Raw genomic sequence first — 19078 nt, 5'->3', positions numbered from 1 at the left:
GCCCTTGAAGCCATGAGCAAAGACGACAGTCCATCCTCCAGTAACCTGGAAGTCCAGGCAATTTTTGGACAAAGATCTTCAGAATTAAAGTCATCTCCTGCACTCAGAGATCCGTGGCGCCAAGAAGAGTACGAAGAGACTTTGAAGAGAGAACCACCATTCAGCGTCACTGGAGCTCCAGGCACAGCTGATGCTGGCTACAGCTGAGCCTGTGGGAGGCTTCCATAGCCACTGCCTTCTCCCTCCCTGTTGACAGTTCCCTCCCTTCAGCCCTTAGACGCTTCCCACCCCTTTATTTTTTTTTCCCCCATCTCATCCTTTCACGTTCCCTTCCATTAATAAACATTTTGGTTTTTCCCCGTCCCTGTTGACAGTTCCCTCCCTCCAGTCCTCAGACCCTCCCCACCCCTTTTTTTTTGCCCTCCATCTCATCCCTTCACTTTCCCTTCCATTAATAAACAGTTTGTTTTTCCCCCCTTACCTGCATCTCTGAGGAGCTGAAGTAAATCTGGGGCCCTGGGACACACAGGCCCTGCTGCCGTTCTCTGCCATGCCATGTTTTGTGCACGGACACAGAGGAACGAGGGCAGGTCAGGCTGGAAAGGTCCCTGTGCTGAAGGTGCAGTTCCACAGCCCTGTGCCGTTACACATCTTGCTGAGCACCATGGAGCCCCTGGATTTTGGGAGAGCCAACCTGAGTATGCTCTGAACCCAGCTGAGAGGGATTCCATGGCAAGCATCCGTGGAGGGCAAAGGAGCTTGGAATGCTGGAAGATTTCAAGAATACCGTCCTGAATACACAGCAGTGCTCCATCCAAGCAGAGGATGAGGAAGAGGGCAGAAGCAGAGAGCATCCTGCCTTAGCAGGGAGCTCTGGGTGTGCCTAAGGGCAAATGAAGCAGCAGCACGGTTCCCGAGACTCGGACACGCGACCATGCTGGTGCCCGGAGCGCTGTCAGGCAGTGCCGGCATCCCGGCTGTGCTTCTGCTCCCCACAAGTGAGGAATGGCAGCCCCAGGCTCAGAGCCAGTCAGAAAGCCAAGCAAGGGAGAGCAGAGGGAGGGCACCCTGCCAGTCTCTCTTGGGCATAGGCGCAAAACAGACCCTCCTGCTTCTTCCTCTGCCTGCGTTTGGGCTGTGCTGGTGGAAGAGCCAGCCAGGTTGGGCTCTGTGTTCAAAAGCCTGTTGGGAGCGGGCATGAAAAGCTCTACGTGCACAGCAGAGAGACCTGGGAGGCGCTGGCAAGAGCATCCTGCAGGAACAGGGCTCTGGTCCCTGGCCAGGAAAAGCCTGGTTTTGGTGCCGTGAGCGCAGGCAGCAGCTGAGGCAGGTGAAGAGGCAGTGGGCAGCTTGTGTTTGTAGAGGGCCTGGGGCTGCACCTCTGAGCCTGCACCTGGAAACTCACTTGGGGGAACAGGAGCTAGAGCTGGAGTGCCTGTCCTGAAAGGACCTGAAGTCATTCAGCCTTGCCAGCGTTTCTTAAGGCTGTGTTGGTGTTCCCCAGGAAAGCCACACATTTGGAGAAACACCTTTGGAGGAAAGGGGCTTGCTTCTCAAGGAAAGTGCTTGCCAGGGAGCTCCCAGTGAGGCAGGGGCGAGTGTCGCCCTTTGGCTCTCTGTGCTCCTTTCAGTGCTTGAGGCCCATTGCACGTGGCAGAGGGGCATGGAGAAGGCAGTGAGGAGCAGGTTTGGCATCTGCCTGGACCTGTGCAAACCAATCCAAGCACCTGCAGCAGGGTGTGTTTAGACTCTTTGGTCTGAGGGTGAGCAGGAGCATCTCTGTCCAGCCATGAGCCCCAAAGCTCTCTGTGAGAGCTGTGAATTAAAAGGCCTTTACACACATACTTTTCACATCTTTCCTCTCTGCTGTGTTTCAACTCTTGGCCATATGCATTGTCTCCTGCTTGGTGGGAGCTGCTGTGGCCCAGGGCCAGCACAGAGCAGCTGGGACGTGTAGGCCAGGCAGCGTGGAGAGCCTTGGCTGACCTTGGTGTGTCCCTGGCCTCAGAAAAGGCCTCCCAAGGTGTCCTGCTCGTTGGCTCTCCCTGTGCATCTTGGAGCGAACAAGGTAGGCATTTCTGGCAGCTGGGCATCAGCCGGCCTTAACTTGGGGGCGTGTGGTGGAGCGAGCCCAGCTGAGATAGCCTGAGAGCAGCCCAGTGCTCCGTGCTCCTCTCTGCTGACACGTGAGCGTTTCTCTGCTTTCGGGATGGCCCTGGCTGTGTCAGGGCTGCTACGAGGGCACGAGACAGCCGGTCCTGTCCCGCTGGGTCCCAGCAGTGCCTGGCAGCAGCCCTGCAGCCATGTCAGGATGCTGGCCAAGAGAGGCCCTGGAAGCTGAGGCAGCTGATTTGAAGCTTTTGCAGATAAACCCAGGGGATGGCCAGCGGTGTTCCCTCAGGATACAGCAGTCCTGAGGGGCCTCCCCAGAGCTGCCTGATGCCGCCCACTCCGTGTGGCACCAGCTGCTTTCCTGTGGAATGTTCTACCTCTCCCGGGAGTGAAGAGGGAACTGGAGAAAGAGCTTGCCAGGCTGCTCTGGATCCTTTCCCAGCAGCCCTGGTTGAGTGGAGCAGTCCGAGCTGAGCGCAGATGTGCCAATGGAACAGCCGTGCACGGGAAGGCTCGCTGGGAAGGATGATCCCGGAGCCACAGGCCGGGCAGCCTGGCTTTGCTGCCAGAGAAGGCCTTGGAGCAGACCCTCCTGGGTGCCATCCCACGGCACGTGCAGGGAACCAGGGGCTCTGCTGGAGGCTGGGAAAGCTCTGCGGAGGGACGGGCACAGCTGGGGCTCCTGGCGGGGTGTTGGGGGCTTCTGTGGGCATGTTTGGGGGTGGGTGTTGGGGGGCGTGTTGGGGAAGGAGTTATCTGGAAGGTGAGAGTCTGGGCTGGAATCTGAGTCAGTTTGAAGGCAGCATCTGTGCTTTGGCACAGCTTTGGTTATGGAGGGCCGAAGGAATATGTGTGACTATTTCTTTTACTGGTCCTGTTTCCCCTGCAGGGAACAAGAGGGGAGAGCTGTACTTTATTGGCCACTTAGATATCTGTACTGGGGGAGGATCAGTCCTTTTGCTGTCTACTAATTTGTTTTGGTTATTCTTTTAACACTGAGTGGTCTTTCATTCCTTTAGAGCTTTTATTCCTTTAGAGAATTAGGAGATTACAATCCCTTCGTCCGAAACCATTTGCAAACCAAAGAATGGCCTTCCTTTTGGCTCTGTGCAGGGTTACGTTTTGTAAAGTGACTTCCAGTGGGTGATGTTAAGGCATATGTCTTGCTGCTTTGAGATAGGAACAAATTTCAAAACCATTCCCACTCTCTGGCCATTGCTATTAGTTTGAGGAGTTTGCAAATTTTGGAAGTCCTTGAGCTGAGCAATGGGCAGTAAAGCTTTCCTGAAATGAGGATTCTTAAATGCCCTGAGCCTGCAGAGCTGGGCAGCGTTTGCTGATGCTCTGAGCCCTTCCTAAAGATCCTGTGGGGCTGCCTTGGACACCTGGGGCCAGGCATTTCTTTCAGGCCTGGGCCACTTTGGCTGGGCTGTGGCCCGCCCCAGGGCTGGCGGCAGTGTGTGCAAGGGCCCTTGGTGACACGGTGCAGCATGGTCATTGTGGCATGGAATGGGACAGGGTGTCCTTGGTGACACGTGGTGGCATAGGAGCTGACGGTGACAGGAGCAGGCGACGGGACAGGACAGGACAGAGTGGTGCCGTGAGGAGCCCCCGCACAGCGCGCTCGTTTGTGTCCCACCCGGAGCTTTTCCTTAACTTTATTCCTACAGGTGACCTCGTGGCCAGACTCCCGGACTTGGTGACTCGGAGCTCTTCCAAGGCATCTCCCATTCCTGCAGCCAGTGCCATGAACTCCAGATCGTGGGATTTGGTCACCTGATTTGTTAACGAAGAGGCTCCTGTGATTTTGGCAGGAGTCCTCAACACCAGAATGCAGGACTTGCTGTCCTGCAGCCTTTCTGAGGCTTCCGTGTTCCAGGTGACTTGAAGGCACAACTGCAATTGTTGACTTGGCAAATCCTGAGGCATCTCTCTAGAAGGTGCCGTCAGAGCCGGGTGGTGGAATGGCGAGCAGATTCCGCAGCCTGTTCAAAGTATTCAGAGGGAACAAAAAGAAAGACCGTGGAGCTGCCCCAGCACAACAGCCTGAAGATCCGGAGCAGATCCAGCCACTGAAGGATGGTGAGTGGCAGAGCTGGGCCACAGGACTGATGGCTGCCGCCAGCTTGGCCCCGTCCCATCCCATCCCATCCCATCCCATCCCATCCCATCCCATCCCATCCCATCCCATCCCATCCCATCCCATCCCATCCCATCCCCTGGGGACATGCCCATGGACAGGATGGAACAGGGGCAGGGCAGACACCCCGCAGTGGCCGTGCTCCATCCCCTGGGCCATCCCGGGGCTCTCCCTGCCTGGGCAGAGCAGGGCTGGGCTGTGCTTTCTGGCCTCTCCTGCAGCCCCTCAGCCCTGGCTGCACTCGCTCTTTGCCAGATGATCCCTGGACAAGACACAAGAGCAGGAACCCGGCCGTGGCTGCTTGCGCAAAACCCTGAAGGTACCTGCAGCCACCCCCACCTGGGCTGGGCCTGCTGTCCCTGCTCAGCCCAGCACCACGCTTGGAGCATGCCATGGAGTACCCCTGGTTTCCATGTCCTATGTTCTCCTGCAGAGGTTCCGGAAATTCCTGCGCATTAGGCACACAAACACCAGCACTGCAGCATCTGAGGGCACAGCTGAGCCTGACTCAGGGCTGACCGAGCTCCAGGCAGAGCCCAATGTCAGCCCAGATTCGGCTGAGTGCTCACAGGACTCTGAGGCTGCAATGAACGACGACAGGACAAAGGCGGACAATGCAGTGACTGAGGACGTGACCATCACAAACACTGACAATGAAGACACTGAGGACATCTCAAAAACTGGAACCATGCCCATTCCCATTGTGATTCATGCTGCCACTATGGATTTTTGTGAAGACAGTGCTGTTCCTTCTCAGCAGCACGTAAGTAGCCTGGCCCAGGCCTGGCGGCCTGTCAGGACCGTGTGTCCCCTCAAGCCACGGTCACTGGGCCCCCTTTAGCCTTTGAGGCCAGCACAGTGTTGTGGGAAGAGAAGCACTTCCTGGGGGAAGCTGGGGAAGTTGCTGCATTGGACAGCACTCAAAATCTCCCCCATGCCTCCTGCAGGTGCCAGCCATTGTAAGGAGCATCCACCAGAGTCTACTGTCCCATGTCACTGTAGATGCCAGACTGCAAATTGACATTCTGAGGCTGGCTGAAGAACACCCTGCTGACGTCGTGCTGACCCTCCTGCACTGTGCCCCAACGTGTGACAGGTACGGGGCCCACGTGCCTGCACAGCTCAGGGCTCACCAGCCTTTAGGGCCCATGGCCCTGCACAGCCTGTGCTATGGGCTCTGCCAGACAGGCACAGAGGTGCAGGACCCTGGGGCCCCTCTGTTTGCCAAGCCTGCTGCCAATGCTCCCTCCCTGCCCCTCAGGGAACTAGGGCTCTGTCACCTGGGCCCCCACAGCTGCACAGGGCATGATCCTGGGACTGAGATGCCCCTGACACAGAGATCTGATCCCACAGAGCTGCTACAATCATGTGGAGAATCATTGCCTCGTCACGAGTAACAATGGAGAAAGTGCTGCCAACACTAGTCCGTGTAATGGAGGATTGGCCACTGCACAGCGCATGCACCTCTGATGGGGACGACAGGGATGTTTTTGCCCTGGCTGTGAGTTACTGGGCCCATGCTCACCCCCAGGACGCCTCTCCAGCAGCTCTCCATCCTCTCTGTGCCTCAGGCGCTGGGCTGAACCCTGGGCTAGTGGCAGGCTCAGGGGGCACCAGGCCCGCTGCTCCTCCTCCTGCATCTGCCCTTGGGCCCTGTCCCACGGACACCTCGGCACTGAGTGCTGTCTTGGGCTGCTTCTTTTGCAGGCAACTCTGGTGATCTGGGTGATTGCCCAGGTGCCTCAGTACCATGAGGCAACAACTCATTCTTTCTACCCTCTGTTTGTGGCTTTGCTCTTCCATGTTGCCATCACCACACAGCAGATGCCACCAGTGGAGGTTGATACCTTCTGGAGAGCATGCCAGGAGGAACACGGCCTTCACAGCAAGCTTAACAGGTCCCAGTCCTCCTGTCCTTCCCATGCCCTTGTGGCCTGCGGCAGCTCTCCCAGTGTGACCTGGGCTTTGCTCTGCACACAGGTTTGCAGTGCAGGCCATGAAGGCTCTGCTCTACCTACTGCACTGTGACAATGAGGTGGTGGCTATGGAGCGCAAGCGTGGCTGGGACACGATGCTCTGTGCTCACACCCAGCACTATGCCGTGGGTCTGCTGGCCAGGTGAGACCCCCTTCTCCCCACTGCCCCCGGCATTTGTGCCCTGTGCCCCACTCAGTCCCTGTGGTCATGGGCCAGAGAGCCTCGTCACTGAGGGACAGCCAAGGAGACTGGAAAAGTCTGGGAAAGGAGGGTGCCCAGAAGGGGCTATCTCCCAGAGCACCCACATTCCCTCCAGGGATGCTGGGGAAAGGCCAGAGCTCTCTGAATCAGTCCTGGGAGAGGTTTGTCCCCCACCTCAGGGTTTTGGTGCCTTTTTTTCCGTTGCAAGGGAGATGTGTTATGTCTTGACCACCCTGTGTTCCCATGTCGCATATCGCCTTCTCCTGCTGCTCAGCAGTGAAAAGCCAAGGTGGGATCTGCCCTTGCTGGCATTCCTTGTGGAGGTGAGCCTGGTTCCAGCGCTGCCTGGCTGAGCTGCCTCCCAGCTCTCTGCCCTCTCACAGCCACAGCTGCCTGGGACGGTGCCCACGCCCTGTGCGCTTCTGGGCTCTTGCTGGTTGGCTCCCCTGTCACTGCCCCTTTCAGGTCCTTGAGTGCCTGGACTTGAGGAAATGTGCTCTCACTGTCATGAAGATCATGTCAAGGTACCTGCAGAGCAAGTGCAGGGAGCGGCGTCGCCTGGCACTCAGAGGCCTCATGGTGGTCAGCAAGGATCCCTTGATGGTGAGAAGGGGCAGCGGCTGAAGCTGCGCTGTGGAAAGCAGCCCCATGGGCGTGCAGGGCTTCAGGAGCTGAGGCAGCTGCTCCCAGCTCTCCTGCCTCACCTGCCCCAGTGTTTTAGGGCAGGCCTTTGGCCTGTGTTCCTGCAGCAGCAGGGTGGCCTTGCAGTGCCAGGCTGGTGTTGGTGGTGCAGCCATCCATGGCTTCCCAGCACAGCCTTGTGTTCCACACTGGCCAAGCCTCTACGCAGCGTGTCTCGAAGCCTTCTGAAGCTTCTGGGTGATGCAGATGGAGATGTGGTCAGCATGTCCCCCTCTCTGTTCAAGAAGATGCTCGAGAAAATACATCTGGTGATATCTAGCACTTCTGCCCCAAAGCTGCCTGAGGCCCTCCTGCCGCTCTTTGACAATGTAAGGCTCTGTGACCCCAGCCATGGGCACTTGCTGCTGACCAGAAATTTTGTGCTCTCTGGATATTCAGGTGTTTGCCCAGGAGTAGAGGATATTTGTTGCTCAAATATTTTCTTCCTCCTTTCCTACAGGACAACTGTCAAGTGCAGTTGCTCTCCATTTACCTCTTCTGCAAGGTGATGGAGTTGGTAGTGGATGAGGGAAAAGGGCCTCTTAAGACAATTGTGAACCAGAGCCTGCTCCTCCTCTTCTTGCACTGCCATGAGGAGAACCAAGACCTGCCCGAGGTGAGGTTTGCTGTGATGCTGGTGGATCCCTGGGAGGGGGCTTGGCTGCGTCCTGCCTTGGCACCTCATGGAGTGCAGCCCTCTCCAGGCCTTGGCAAAGGGATGTGACTCTGGTGGCCTGGGCTGTGGGGCCATCTCTGGGTCTCTGCTGCTCTCCAGGCCTTTCGGGAAGCACTGAATTGTGCAGCCGGGTTCTTGGGGAAGACGGATCTCCAGAAGGTGCTGAAGATGGAGCAGCCATTGAAAATTGATGAGTGCCTGGTAAGGAGGGCCTGAAGCCCCAGGCTCAGCCCGGAGAAGGCCCCTGAGGGCGGTGCTCAGTGTGTGGGCTGGCAGCTGTGCCCCTGCCCGCTGCTGCAGCCAGAGGTTGTGCGGGCTCTTCTCCAGGCTCCCGTGGGCCCGAGCCGGGTGCCCATGGACAGGAGTCGAGCAGCTAAGCAGATGCAGTGGACCCTGCGGTTCCTGGATAGCCCGCAGGAGTCCGTACGAGAGGCGGCCCTCAGGATCATCAGTGATCCCCGAGCCCGGGCTCCCTCCCCGGGCTGCCGCAGCTCGGCCCCAGCCCCGCCTGCTGCCCCGGCAGCGCCGCTGGCACGGAGCTGTGCCGCTGGGGCCGTGACAGGCTCTGTGTTCACAGGCATGGCCGGGCGGTGCCTCAGGGGGAGGACGGATGAGCTCCGGGCCCACAGTCCGGGTGAGTGAGGACACCGCGCTGATAGCGGGGACTGCCCGGGAGAGCTGCATTGCTCCGGCACGGAGCTGCAGTCCCTGTCCCGGCTGCGGCGGCCTTCGCTCCCTGTGGGGATGAGGGGTGGCCTGGGCAGGGCACAGCGAGCGATTTCAGGGACACTGGTCAGGGAGATTCGTGGCCAGCATCCTTCGGCTGATCCCGTTGGCCCCTCCTCTCTTCTGGCCGATGCAAGAGCTGAGTGGGACACCCTTGTGTAGTGGTTTTGGTTCGCCAATTGATCATTTCCTCGCCAATGTTCCAATTAGTGTGGTAAGTTCCGTGTTGGTTAATCACCAGTTCATCCAGTAGAATGTATTTGATAATTTTCTGTTTGAGATAGGATTAGGAGGAAGGGAAAGCAGGCTCCAAACTTTAAAAGGGTATGAAGAAAAAATTATTAACAGTAACTAAAAGAAGGAGTAATAAGAATCAGAACAAAACCCTCAGAACACCTCTCCTCCCCCTACAACTGTTTCTTTCCCACTGACAATGTAAAGAGACAAAACCAAAATTTTGAGTCACTTTACTACCTCTGGAATAGTCTTCTGCTCACTTAAGGAGAAATGTCCCTCATGTTAATGTTTTGGAGATTTTCCACAAGAAAACAGTTCTCTCATGGCTCTCAATTTCCATGAAAGCAGCCACACCGCAGGGAAATCTGCAATTCTGAAATCGCTCCCATTTTCCACAAGCTTTTCCCACAGCTGTGTTTCTGTGCCATGTCAGATTAGGGGGTACTGTTCTAAAGCTGAGATGTTCAAAGGCAAAGGTTCTCTTTATCTATCTCTAAAATAATCTTCCATTTCTAGCAAGAGAGATCTGCTGTTCCTGGGGGCACAGGATCTTCATCACTCCTCTCTCCGTCTCTGTTCAAACTTTTCATGGTATCACAGCTACTTTAACATCTGCTGACTTTAGCATGGAGGCTTTGCTCCATACCTTTCATTTGAACACTTTCATCTCCCCATACCTTCATGCGTTATAGGGAAAAAAGTGTTGTTCTCCATATATTTACAAGAGGATTTCAGCCTAAAACTAAAGGCATCTCCTCATCCCTCCCATCTGGGACTTGACTTCTTCACTGACCTCAGCCAGGCCTGGGCTGGGTCAGCTGTGTTACCTCTTTGTCGGCCAGAAGGGAAAAGAGAAAGTTCCCAAGTTTCTTTTGTTTGTAACGTGTGTTTTTCACAGAGGCTTTCATGTACAGCTTTCCAGATTATCAATTCCCAAAGCCAACCCTTGACTGCTTTCCGATCAGACACAGAGGAACCTGCCAGCAGCCTCTCTCAAAACATCATGTCTGTGATGCACAAACCAGCACACCTTTGCAGGAGCGTCTCCTAGGATTCCTGCAGATGTGGGTGCTGACTGTGGCTCTCTTCCTCTCTGTTCCAGCCATTTAAGTCTCAAGGAAAGACACTAGTCCATCCCACGGTAACCTGGATATTCACACCCAATGTGCCAGAAGAGCTGAAGAATTAGGTGCATCTTCAGGATCCAGTGAACCCGTGTCCCAAGAACAGCACCAGGAGACACTGAAGAGGACACCATCTCCCACTGCCACTGGAGCTCCAGGCAGAGCTCATGCTGGGCACAGCTGAGCCTGTGACAAGCTCGGTAGCTCCTGCCTTCACCCTGCCTGTGGATATCTCCCTCCCACCAGCCCTGAAACCCTGGTCATTCCCTTTTTCCCTCCCATATCAGCCCTTTGCTTCGCCTTTCATTAATAAACAGTTTGGCTTCTTCACTTTGCCTGCATCTCTGTGGAGCTGGAGTAAATACAGGGCCCTGGGACACACAGGCCCTGCTGCCGTTCTCTGCCACGCCGTGTTTTGTGCACGGACACAGAGGAACAAGGGCAGGTCAGGCTGGAAAGGTCCCTGTGCTGAAGGTGCAGTTCCACAGCACTGTGCAGTTACACATCTTGTGAGCACACTGAAGGCCAGCAGTGGGACAAGGAGCCTGTGTGTGTCAGGGACCAAAGTCATGTCCAAGGCCCTGCCATATTTGGTCCCCTGTTGTGCACGTCAACAAGATAATGAATAAAACCAGGTTCAAAAACGCTCCTGGAAAGGCAAGATCCCAATTTTAGCAGCTTTTTCGACCTCCACGTTGCAAGAATTCATGGGTCTGCTGGATAGGGAGTGTTCATTCTAAATTTTCTGCCCACTTGTCTAAGAACACTCTAATGATAGTGCTGATGTGGTGATTCAGCCTTCTGAGGTTCTTTGGGATATTTTTGGGCAATTTCAGGGGGCTGGGGTGGGGAAAGAAAGCAAGACACAATCCAGATCCGTAAAAATCCCATATAGGACTGGAAATGAGCAGAACTTGGTGGAAAAAAGCAGAAAGAAACTGGGAGAAAAAGAGTTTTTAAGAAGGAAATATAGGGAAAAATAAGGATAAAATTCCAAATGAATCAACTTGTAAAGAATAACCTGGAAGGGCAATAGGAGAAATTCCAACACAACTGGCTACTAGGGCTTGGGAGTGCCCAAAATTTTACTTTATTTAGGAACATTTTAGAGGTGTTTTTTAAATGTTACTGCATGTTTTTCAAAGAGAATCCTACTTTTCCTTTCTGAATGGACTGGAAGTTGCCTCCTGTGTATGTTGTGCTGGTTTTGACCATCTACATTCCTGAATTGAAAATTAAAAAAACAGAAAAAAACATTTTTAAAAAGAAGATATATTCTTGATATTATTATTAATATTAATAATGATCATATAAACAGAACTAGTAATAAAAAATGTCAAAAATAAATTGCCAAGATCCTGAATATTTCTTCTTTGTAGATTTTTTGGGGAATAAACCTTTAGTCTTTTATTTTACTATTTAAAACATGTTATTTTGCTATATGCTATCCTGGAGATAAAAACTGCTTTGGTTTCTTGATTTGTTTGGGTTTCTTCCCTTGAGTTGCTGGCAATTTTTCTGGTTGAAAATTTAAAGGTGTTGAAAATTTTTAAAAACAGGGGAGAAAAGAAAAAAGGGTGAAAAATTGGGAAAAAAGTAAAAAACAAAGGCAAAATCTCTTAAAAATATAAAAAGCAAGCAAAAAATGAACAGTCACATTTTGTTTCCAATGTGCGCCTTGGTGCCTTGATTTTTCCATGTTTTTTGGTGTAGTCCTGACTTGTAGAGTTCTCCAGACAGGATGCTGAGCTTGGTGGAGATTCTGGAGCCGTCGGGGGCATTCCCAGTTTTCCTTGCCACCTGTAGTATCCGATGCCATCACACATGTGTCCGTCTTGGAGCACCAAAGGTGCCATTTTTATAAATTCCCAATGCCCAGAACAACATGATTCCATGGGAATTTGTGAGGAGAACTGTAGGATTTGATATTCCCGATGCCCGGAATGCTGTTATTCCATGGATTGCCAGTGTTGATGGAAAGTTGTGAGGGGAAGCAGATGATTCTAAACTCCCAACCCCTAGAATGCTGTTATTCCATGGCATTCCAGTGTTGCCCACCAAATGCAACCTTAGACCATCAAATTCAAATTTTGACCAATAAATCCAATTGTTCACCACCAAATCCAACCTTGGACCTTCAAGTCCAAACTCTGTCAAATTCAAACTTTGACCACCAGGGATGGGAAGGGAAGGAATGTCATGGGATGGGATGGGATGGGATGGGATGGGATGGGATGGGATGGGATGGGATGGGATGGGATGGGATGGGATGGGATGGGATGGGATGGTACTGCAGGCACCAGCTCTGTGGCCCAGCTCTGCCACTCACCCTCTGGCAGCAGCTGGATTGGCACAACCTCCTCGGTCTCCACTTCTGGGTCAGGGTCGGGCTCTTCTTCCTCCTCCCCCACCCAGGCCAGCTTGGGAATTCTCGGGGGTTTCTGCTCAATGATCTTGCCATCCCCGTCCGGTTCTGTCCATCGGAATGTCCCTAGTGGATGGGATGGGATGGGATGGGATGGGATGGGACGGGACGGGACGGGACGGGACGGGACGGAACGGGACGGGACGGGACGGGACGGGACGGGACGGGATGGGATGGGATGGGATGGGATGGGATGGGATGGGGCCAAGCTGGCTGCAGGCACCAGCCCTGTGGCCCAGCTCTGCCACTCACCCTCCTGGAGCACCTGGATAGGCACAACCTCCTCGGTCTGCAGTTCCAGTTCAGTTTCAGGGTATTCGTGCTGTTTCTCCACCCAGGCAAACTTAGACAGTGTTGCGGGTTTCTGCTCCATGTCACGGATTGAAATAATGCCTGATTAGAAGAGAAATGCCTCTGGAAGGCCACGGTTCATGAAGTCCTCTACACTGGCCCTGAAGTCACACGTAGAAGCAACGCCTTGGAACAGCTCCGGGGGAGACACGAACGAGCGCACTGTGCGGGGGCTCCTCACGGCACCGCTCTGTCCCATCCTGTCCCGTCACATGCTCCGAGCACTGTGGCCTGCTCCTGTCACCGCCAGCTCCTATGTCACCACGTGTCACAAAGGACATCCGGTCCCATTCCATGCCACGGTGACCGTGCTGCACCGTGTCACCAAGGGCCCTTGCACACACTGCCGCCTGCCCTGGGGCCGCCCCCAGCCCAGCCAAAGTGGCCCAGGCTGGAAGCAATGCCTGGCCCCAGGTGTCCAAGGCAGCCCCACAGGATCTTTAGGAAGGGCTCAGAGCATCAGCAAACGCTGCCCTGCTCTGCGGGCTCAGGGCAGCAGAAGGAGCCCCCAGGGCTGCCGACGCAGCTGCGCTGGGAAGGGCACAGGCCCTTCCAGGGACACTGGCACAGCCTCCTTGGGACACGTCCCGGCCCGTGGCCATCCTAATCCCGCGGGCGTGACTCGCACAAGGAACGTGTGGGCCCGGGCACCAATGCTGCTCTGAGCCCTGGGGCCCGGGCAGCACTGCCATCAGCAGCTGGGGCACAGTCCCTGCCCAAGCAGAGCTGCCACCCCCCGAGCCCTGGCAGCGCTGGTGCCCGTCTCCTGCCCCAGAGACCTGTGCCCCCGGGGGGCTTCTGTGCCACAGGGAGCCAAAGCCCACGTGCACTGGGGGCTGATGGCAGGAGCACCTACAGCAGCAGCTGGCAACACTTGGTCTCTGTCAGAAGCTCTTAGTCCATGCTGGAATGATTTTCTCATTGAAGTAATTTCCTGCATCACAAAAACAACTTTGCCTCGAAGGCACAGAAGAACCTGGCATAAAGAAATCCTCACTTCAGGAAAGCTTAACTTCCCATTGCTCAGCTCAAGGACTTCCAAAATTTGCAAACTTCCCACATTTATGGGGATGGTGTGAGAATATGACTGGTCTACAAGTTTGCGTCCCAGTCTGAAGCAGCAACTCATTTGCCTTATCATCCATTGAATGTCACTTTACAAAACATGACCCTGCACAGAGCCAAAAAGAAGGCCGTTCTTTAGTTTGCAAATGGTTTTCGATGAAGAGAGTGTAATCTCCTAATTCTCTTCAGGAATAAAAGCTCTAAAGGAATGAACGTCCACTCAGTGTTACAACAGTAACCCAAACAAATGAGTAGATGGCAAAAGGGCTGATCCTCCCCCAGTACAGATATCTAAGTAGCCAATAAAGTACAGCTCTCCCCTCTTGTTCCCTGCAGGGGAAACAGGATCAGTAAAAGAAATAGTCACAGATATTCCTTCTGCCCTCCATAACCAAAGCTGTGCCAAAGCACAGATGCTGCCTTCAAACTGACTCAGATTCCAGCCCAGACTCTCACCTTCCAGACAACTCCTTCCCCAACACGCCCTCCAACACCCACCCCCAAACATGCCCACAGAAGCCCCCAACACCCCGCCAGGAGCCCCAGCTGTGCCCGTCCCTCCGCAGAGCTTTCCCAGCCTCCAGCAGAGCCCCTGGTTCCCTGCACGTGCCGTGGGATGGCACCCAGGAGGGTCTGCTCCAAGGCCTTCCCTGGCAGCAAAGCCAGGCTGCCCGGCCTGTGGCTCCGGGATCATCCTTCCCAGCGAGCCTTCCCGTGCACGGCTGTTCCATTGGCACATCTGCGCTCAGCTCGGACTGCTCCACTCAACCAGGGCTGCTGGGAAAGGATCCAGAGCAGCCTGGCAAGCTCTTTCTCCAGCTCCCTCTTCACTCCCGGGAGAGGTAGAACATTCCACAGGAAAGCAGCTGGTGCCACACGGAGTGGGCGGCATCAGGCAGCTCTGGGGAGGCCCCTCAGGACTGCTGTATCCTGAGGGAACACCGCTGGCCATCCCCTGGGTGTATCTGCAAAAGCTTCAAATCAGCTGCCTCAGCTTCCAGGGCCTCTCTTGGCCAGCATCCTGACGTGGCTGCAGGGCTGCTGCCAGGCACTGCTGGGACCCAGCGGGACAGGACCGGCTGTCTCGTGCCCTCGTAGCAGCCCTGACACAGCCAGGGCCATCCCGAAAGCGGAGAAACGCTCACGTGTCAGCAGAGAGGAGCACGGAGCACTGGGCTGCTCTCAGGCTATCTCAGCTGGGCTCGCTCCACCACACGCCCCCATGTTAAGGCCGGCTGATGCCAGGCTGCCAGAAATGCCTACCTTGTTCTCTCCAAGATGCACAGGGAGAGCCAACGAGCAGGACACCTTGGGAGGCCTTTTCTGAGGCCAGGGACACACCAAGGTCAGCCAAGGCTCTCCACGCTGCCTGGCCCACACATCCCAGCTCTGTGCTGGCCCTGGGCCACAGCAGCTCCCACCAAGCAGGAGACAATGCATATGGCCAAGAGTTGAAACACAGCAGAGAGGAAAGATGTGAAAAGTATGTGTGTAAAGGCCTTTTAATTCACAGCTCTCACAGAGAGCTCTGGGGCTCATGGCGGGACAGAGATGCTCCTGCTCACCCTCGGTCCAAAGAGTGTAACACACCCTGCTGCAGGTGCTTGGCTTGGTTTGCACAGGTCCAGGCAGATGCCAAACCTGCTCCTCACTGCCTTCTCCATGCCCCTCTGCCACGTGCAATGGGCCTCAAGCACTGAAAGGAGCTCCGAGAGCCAAAGTGGGACGCTCACACCTGCCTCACTGGGAGCTCCCTGGCAAGCACTTTCCTTGAGAAGCAAGCCCCTTTCCTCCAAAGGTGTTTCTCCAAATGTGTGGCTTTCCTGGGGAACACCAACACAGCCTTAAGAAAAGATGGCAAGGCTGAATGACTTCCGGTCCTTTCAGGACAGGCACTCCAGCTCTAGCTCCTGTTCCCCCAAGTGAGTTTCCAGGTGCAGGCTCAGAGGTGCAGCCCCAGGCCCTCTACAAACACAAGCTGCCCACTGCCTCTTCACCTGCCTCAGCTGCTGCCTGCGCTCCTAGCACCAAAACCAGGCTGTTCCTGGCCAGGGACCAGAGCCCTGTTCCTGCAGGATGCTCTTGCCAGCACCTTCCAGGTCTCTCTGCTGTGCACACAGAGCTTTTCATGCCTGCTCCCAACAGGCTTTGGAGCACAGAGCCCAACCTGGCTGGCTCTGCCACCAGCAAAACCCAAACGCAGGTGGAGGAAGAAGCAGCTGGGGCTGTTTTGTGGCCATGCCCAAGAGAGACTGGCAGGGTGCCCTCCCTCTGCTCTCCCTTGCTTGGCTTTCTGACTGGCTCTGAGCCTGGGGCTGCCATTCCTCACTTGTGGGGAGCAGAAGCACAGCCGGGATGCCGGCACTGCCTGACAGCGCTCCGGGCACCGGCACGGCCGCGTGTCCGAGTCTCGGGAACCGTGCTGCTGCTTCATTTGCCCTTAGGCACACCCAGAGCTCCCTGCTAAGCCAGGATGCTCTCTGCTTCTGCCCTCTTCCTCATCCTGTGCAGGGATGGAGCACTGCTGTGCTTTCAGGAAGCTATTCTTGAAGGCTTCCAGCATTCCAAGTTCCTTTGCCCTCCACGGATGCTTGCCATGGAATCCCTCTCAGCTGGGTTCAGAGCAGACTCAGGTTGGCTTTCCCAAAATCCAGGGGCTCCATGGTGCTCAGCAAGATGTGTAACGGCACAGGGCTGTGGAACTGCACCTTCAGCACAGGGACCTTTCCAGCCTGACCTGCCCTCGTTCCTCTGTGTCCGTGCACAAAACACGGCGTGGCAGAGAACGGCAGCAGGGCCTGTGTGTCCCGGGGCCCCAGATTTACTTCAGCTCCACAGGGATGCAGGCAAAGTGAAGATGCCAAACTGTTTATTAATGAAAGGCGAAGCAAAGGGATGAGCTGGGAGGGAAAAAATCTAATGGGGAGGGTCTGAGGACTGGAGGGAGGGAGCTCTCAACAGGGAGGGAGAGTGGAGGGAAAAAAAGGTGATGGACAGCCTGAGGGCCGGCGGGGCAGAGCTATCTAAAGGGAGGAATAGTGGAGGGAAAAAATGGGGATGGAGAGTCTGAGGGCTGGAGAGAGGGAGCTACCTATTGAGAGGGAGAGTGGAGGGAAAAAATGGGGATAGAGAATCTGAGGGCTGGAGAGAGGGAGCCACCTATAGGGAGGGAGAGTGGAGGGGAAAAATGGGGATGGACAGATATGAGGGCTGGAGGGAGGGAGCAATCTACACGGAGGGAGAGTGGAGGGAAAAAATGGGAATGGGCATTGACTGAGGCCTGGAGGGACGGGGCAGTCAACAGGCAGGGAGAGGGCTGAAGCCACAAGAACTCTGCCCAGCATCAGCTGAGCCAGGACTTCCAGCAGTGCTGGGAGGCAGTGTCCTCTTGGGCGTCTCCTGGTGCTCTTCTTGGGGCACTGGTTGACTGGATCCAGAAGACGTCCCGAGTTCTTCAGCTCTTTGGGGAAACTCGGCTTCATTTTCCAGGTCATGGCAGGATGGGCTGGCACGTTGCCTCCGGGCTTGTAGGGCTGAAAGAGAGAGGAACAGAGCCCTGGCAACAGCCCAGGTCTGAGGGAATCCTACAAGACTTTCTGGGCAGGGCCATCGCACCCAGAAGGGAGTAGGACACTTTGGAATCAGCTGGGAGGCACTGGCCATGACTCCCCTACGTGTACCTGAAATCTCTGTGTGCTATGCTCACATCAGCCCTCGTCAGCACAGAGAGCAGAGCCCTGCAAAGCCGGGGCTGCGCTTGCAGGACCCCCGGCAGCCCATGCCGTCAGCCCGCTGCCTTCACTCACCTGTCCAGATCAGCCGGAGCTCTTGCTGCTGCCTCCTGAGGCACCGCCCGGCCATGCCTGTGAACACAGAGCCTTTCACGGCCCCCGCGGCACAGCTCCCTGCCAGCGGCGCTGCCGGCGCTGGGGCCACAGGGGCTGCTGGCCCGGCAGGGCTCAGCCCGGCCCTTGCCGCACGCTGCCGCCCCAGGGCACGGCTGCCAGAGGGCGGCAGCAGCAATGCCCGGGCCAGGCGGGGCTCCACGGCCCCGGGCCCGGCTGACGCTGCCGGGGCAGCAGGCGGGGCTGGGGCCGAGCTGCGGCGGGCCGGGCCGGGGTGGGAGCCGGGGCTCGGGGCTCACCCATGAACGTGTCCGCCGCCTCTCGCAGGGGCTCCTGTGCGCCCTGAAAGTAGCGCAGGGCCCGGCGCAGGTGCTCGGGCGCTCGGCTCCTGTCCTCTGCCAGCTGCAGAGAGCGGCAGGAGGGAAGGGTTGGCGCGGGCTCAGCCCCTGGGCCGGCGCTGCCTGCGCCCAGCCCCGGCCTCCCCTGGCCGCACAGCCCTGAGGCGCGGCCAGCAGCCGCTGGCCAAGGGCTCCCGAGGGCAGGGGGCAGAGGGCCGGCTGCTGCCCGGGGAGCCGCGGTGCCGGCCCCCAGCCCCGCTGGGCCGGGGCTCCATGGGCACCCGGCTGGGGCCCACGGGAGCCTGGAGAAGAGCCCGCGCGGCCTCTGGCTGCAGCAGCGGGCAGGGGCACAGCTGCCAGCCCGCACACTGAGCACCGCCCTCAGGGGCCTTCTCCGGGCTGAGCCTGGGGCTTCAGGCCCTCCTTACCAGGCACTCCTCGACATTCATCGGTGGCTGCTTCTTCAACTGGTGTACAAGCCTCCTCCTCTTCAGGAACTCGGCCACACGAATCAGCGTTTCCCGAGAGGCCTGGAGAGCAGCAGGGACCCAGAGATGGCCCCACAGCCCAGGGCACCGGACCCACATCTCTGTGCCCAGGCCTGGATGCGGTGTCAGCCTGCGAGACACCAGGGCACGACGCAGCCATGCCCCCTCCCAGAGATGCACCAGCATCACAGAAAATCTCACCTTTGCCACGTCCGAGTTCTTATCGTGACAGTAAAGTAAAAGTATATCCAGGCTCTTGCTCACAATTGTCTTCAGGGGCTTTTTTCCCTCATCCACTACCAATTCCACCACCTTGCAGAAGAGGTGAATGGAGAGCACCTGCACATGGCTGTTGTCCTAGAGGAAACAAAAAGACCTACATCAACCATTCCAGTCCCACCTGGGCAAAGGCCTGAATATCCAGAGGGCACCAAGTTTCTGGGAAGCACCCAATGCCTGTGGCTCAGGATGCAGAAGCTTACATGCTCGAAGAGCAGCAGGAGTGCCTCAGCCAGCTTTGGGGCAGTGGTGCTGGATACCAGGATGTCTTTGTGCTGGAGCACATTGGTAAAAGCATGGAGGGTCGTGCTGACCATCTCTCCCTCTGCATCACCCAGCAGCTCCAGAAGGCTTGGAGACAGGATGCACATTCTCCTGGCCTGTGGGGAACACAAGGCTGTGCTGGGAAGCCA

The sequence above is a fragment of the Zonotrichia albicollis genome, chromosome 26 (assembly GCF_047830755.1).
Source record: "Zonotrichia albicollis isolate bZonAlb1 chromosome 26, bZonAlb1.hap1, whole genome shotgun sequence".
Classification (NCBI taxonomy): Eukaryota; Metazoa; Chordata; class Aves; order Passeriformes; family Passerellidae; genus Zonotrichia; species Zonotrichia albicollis.
The sequence above is the reverse complement of the archived record's forward strand: the minus strand, read 5'-3'. Positions refer to the sequence as shown.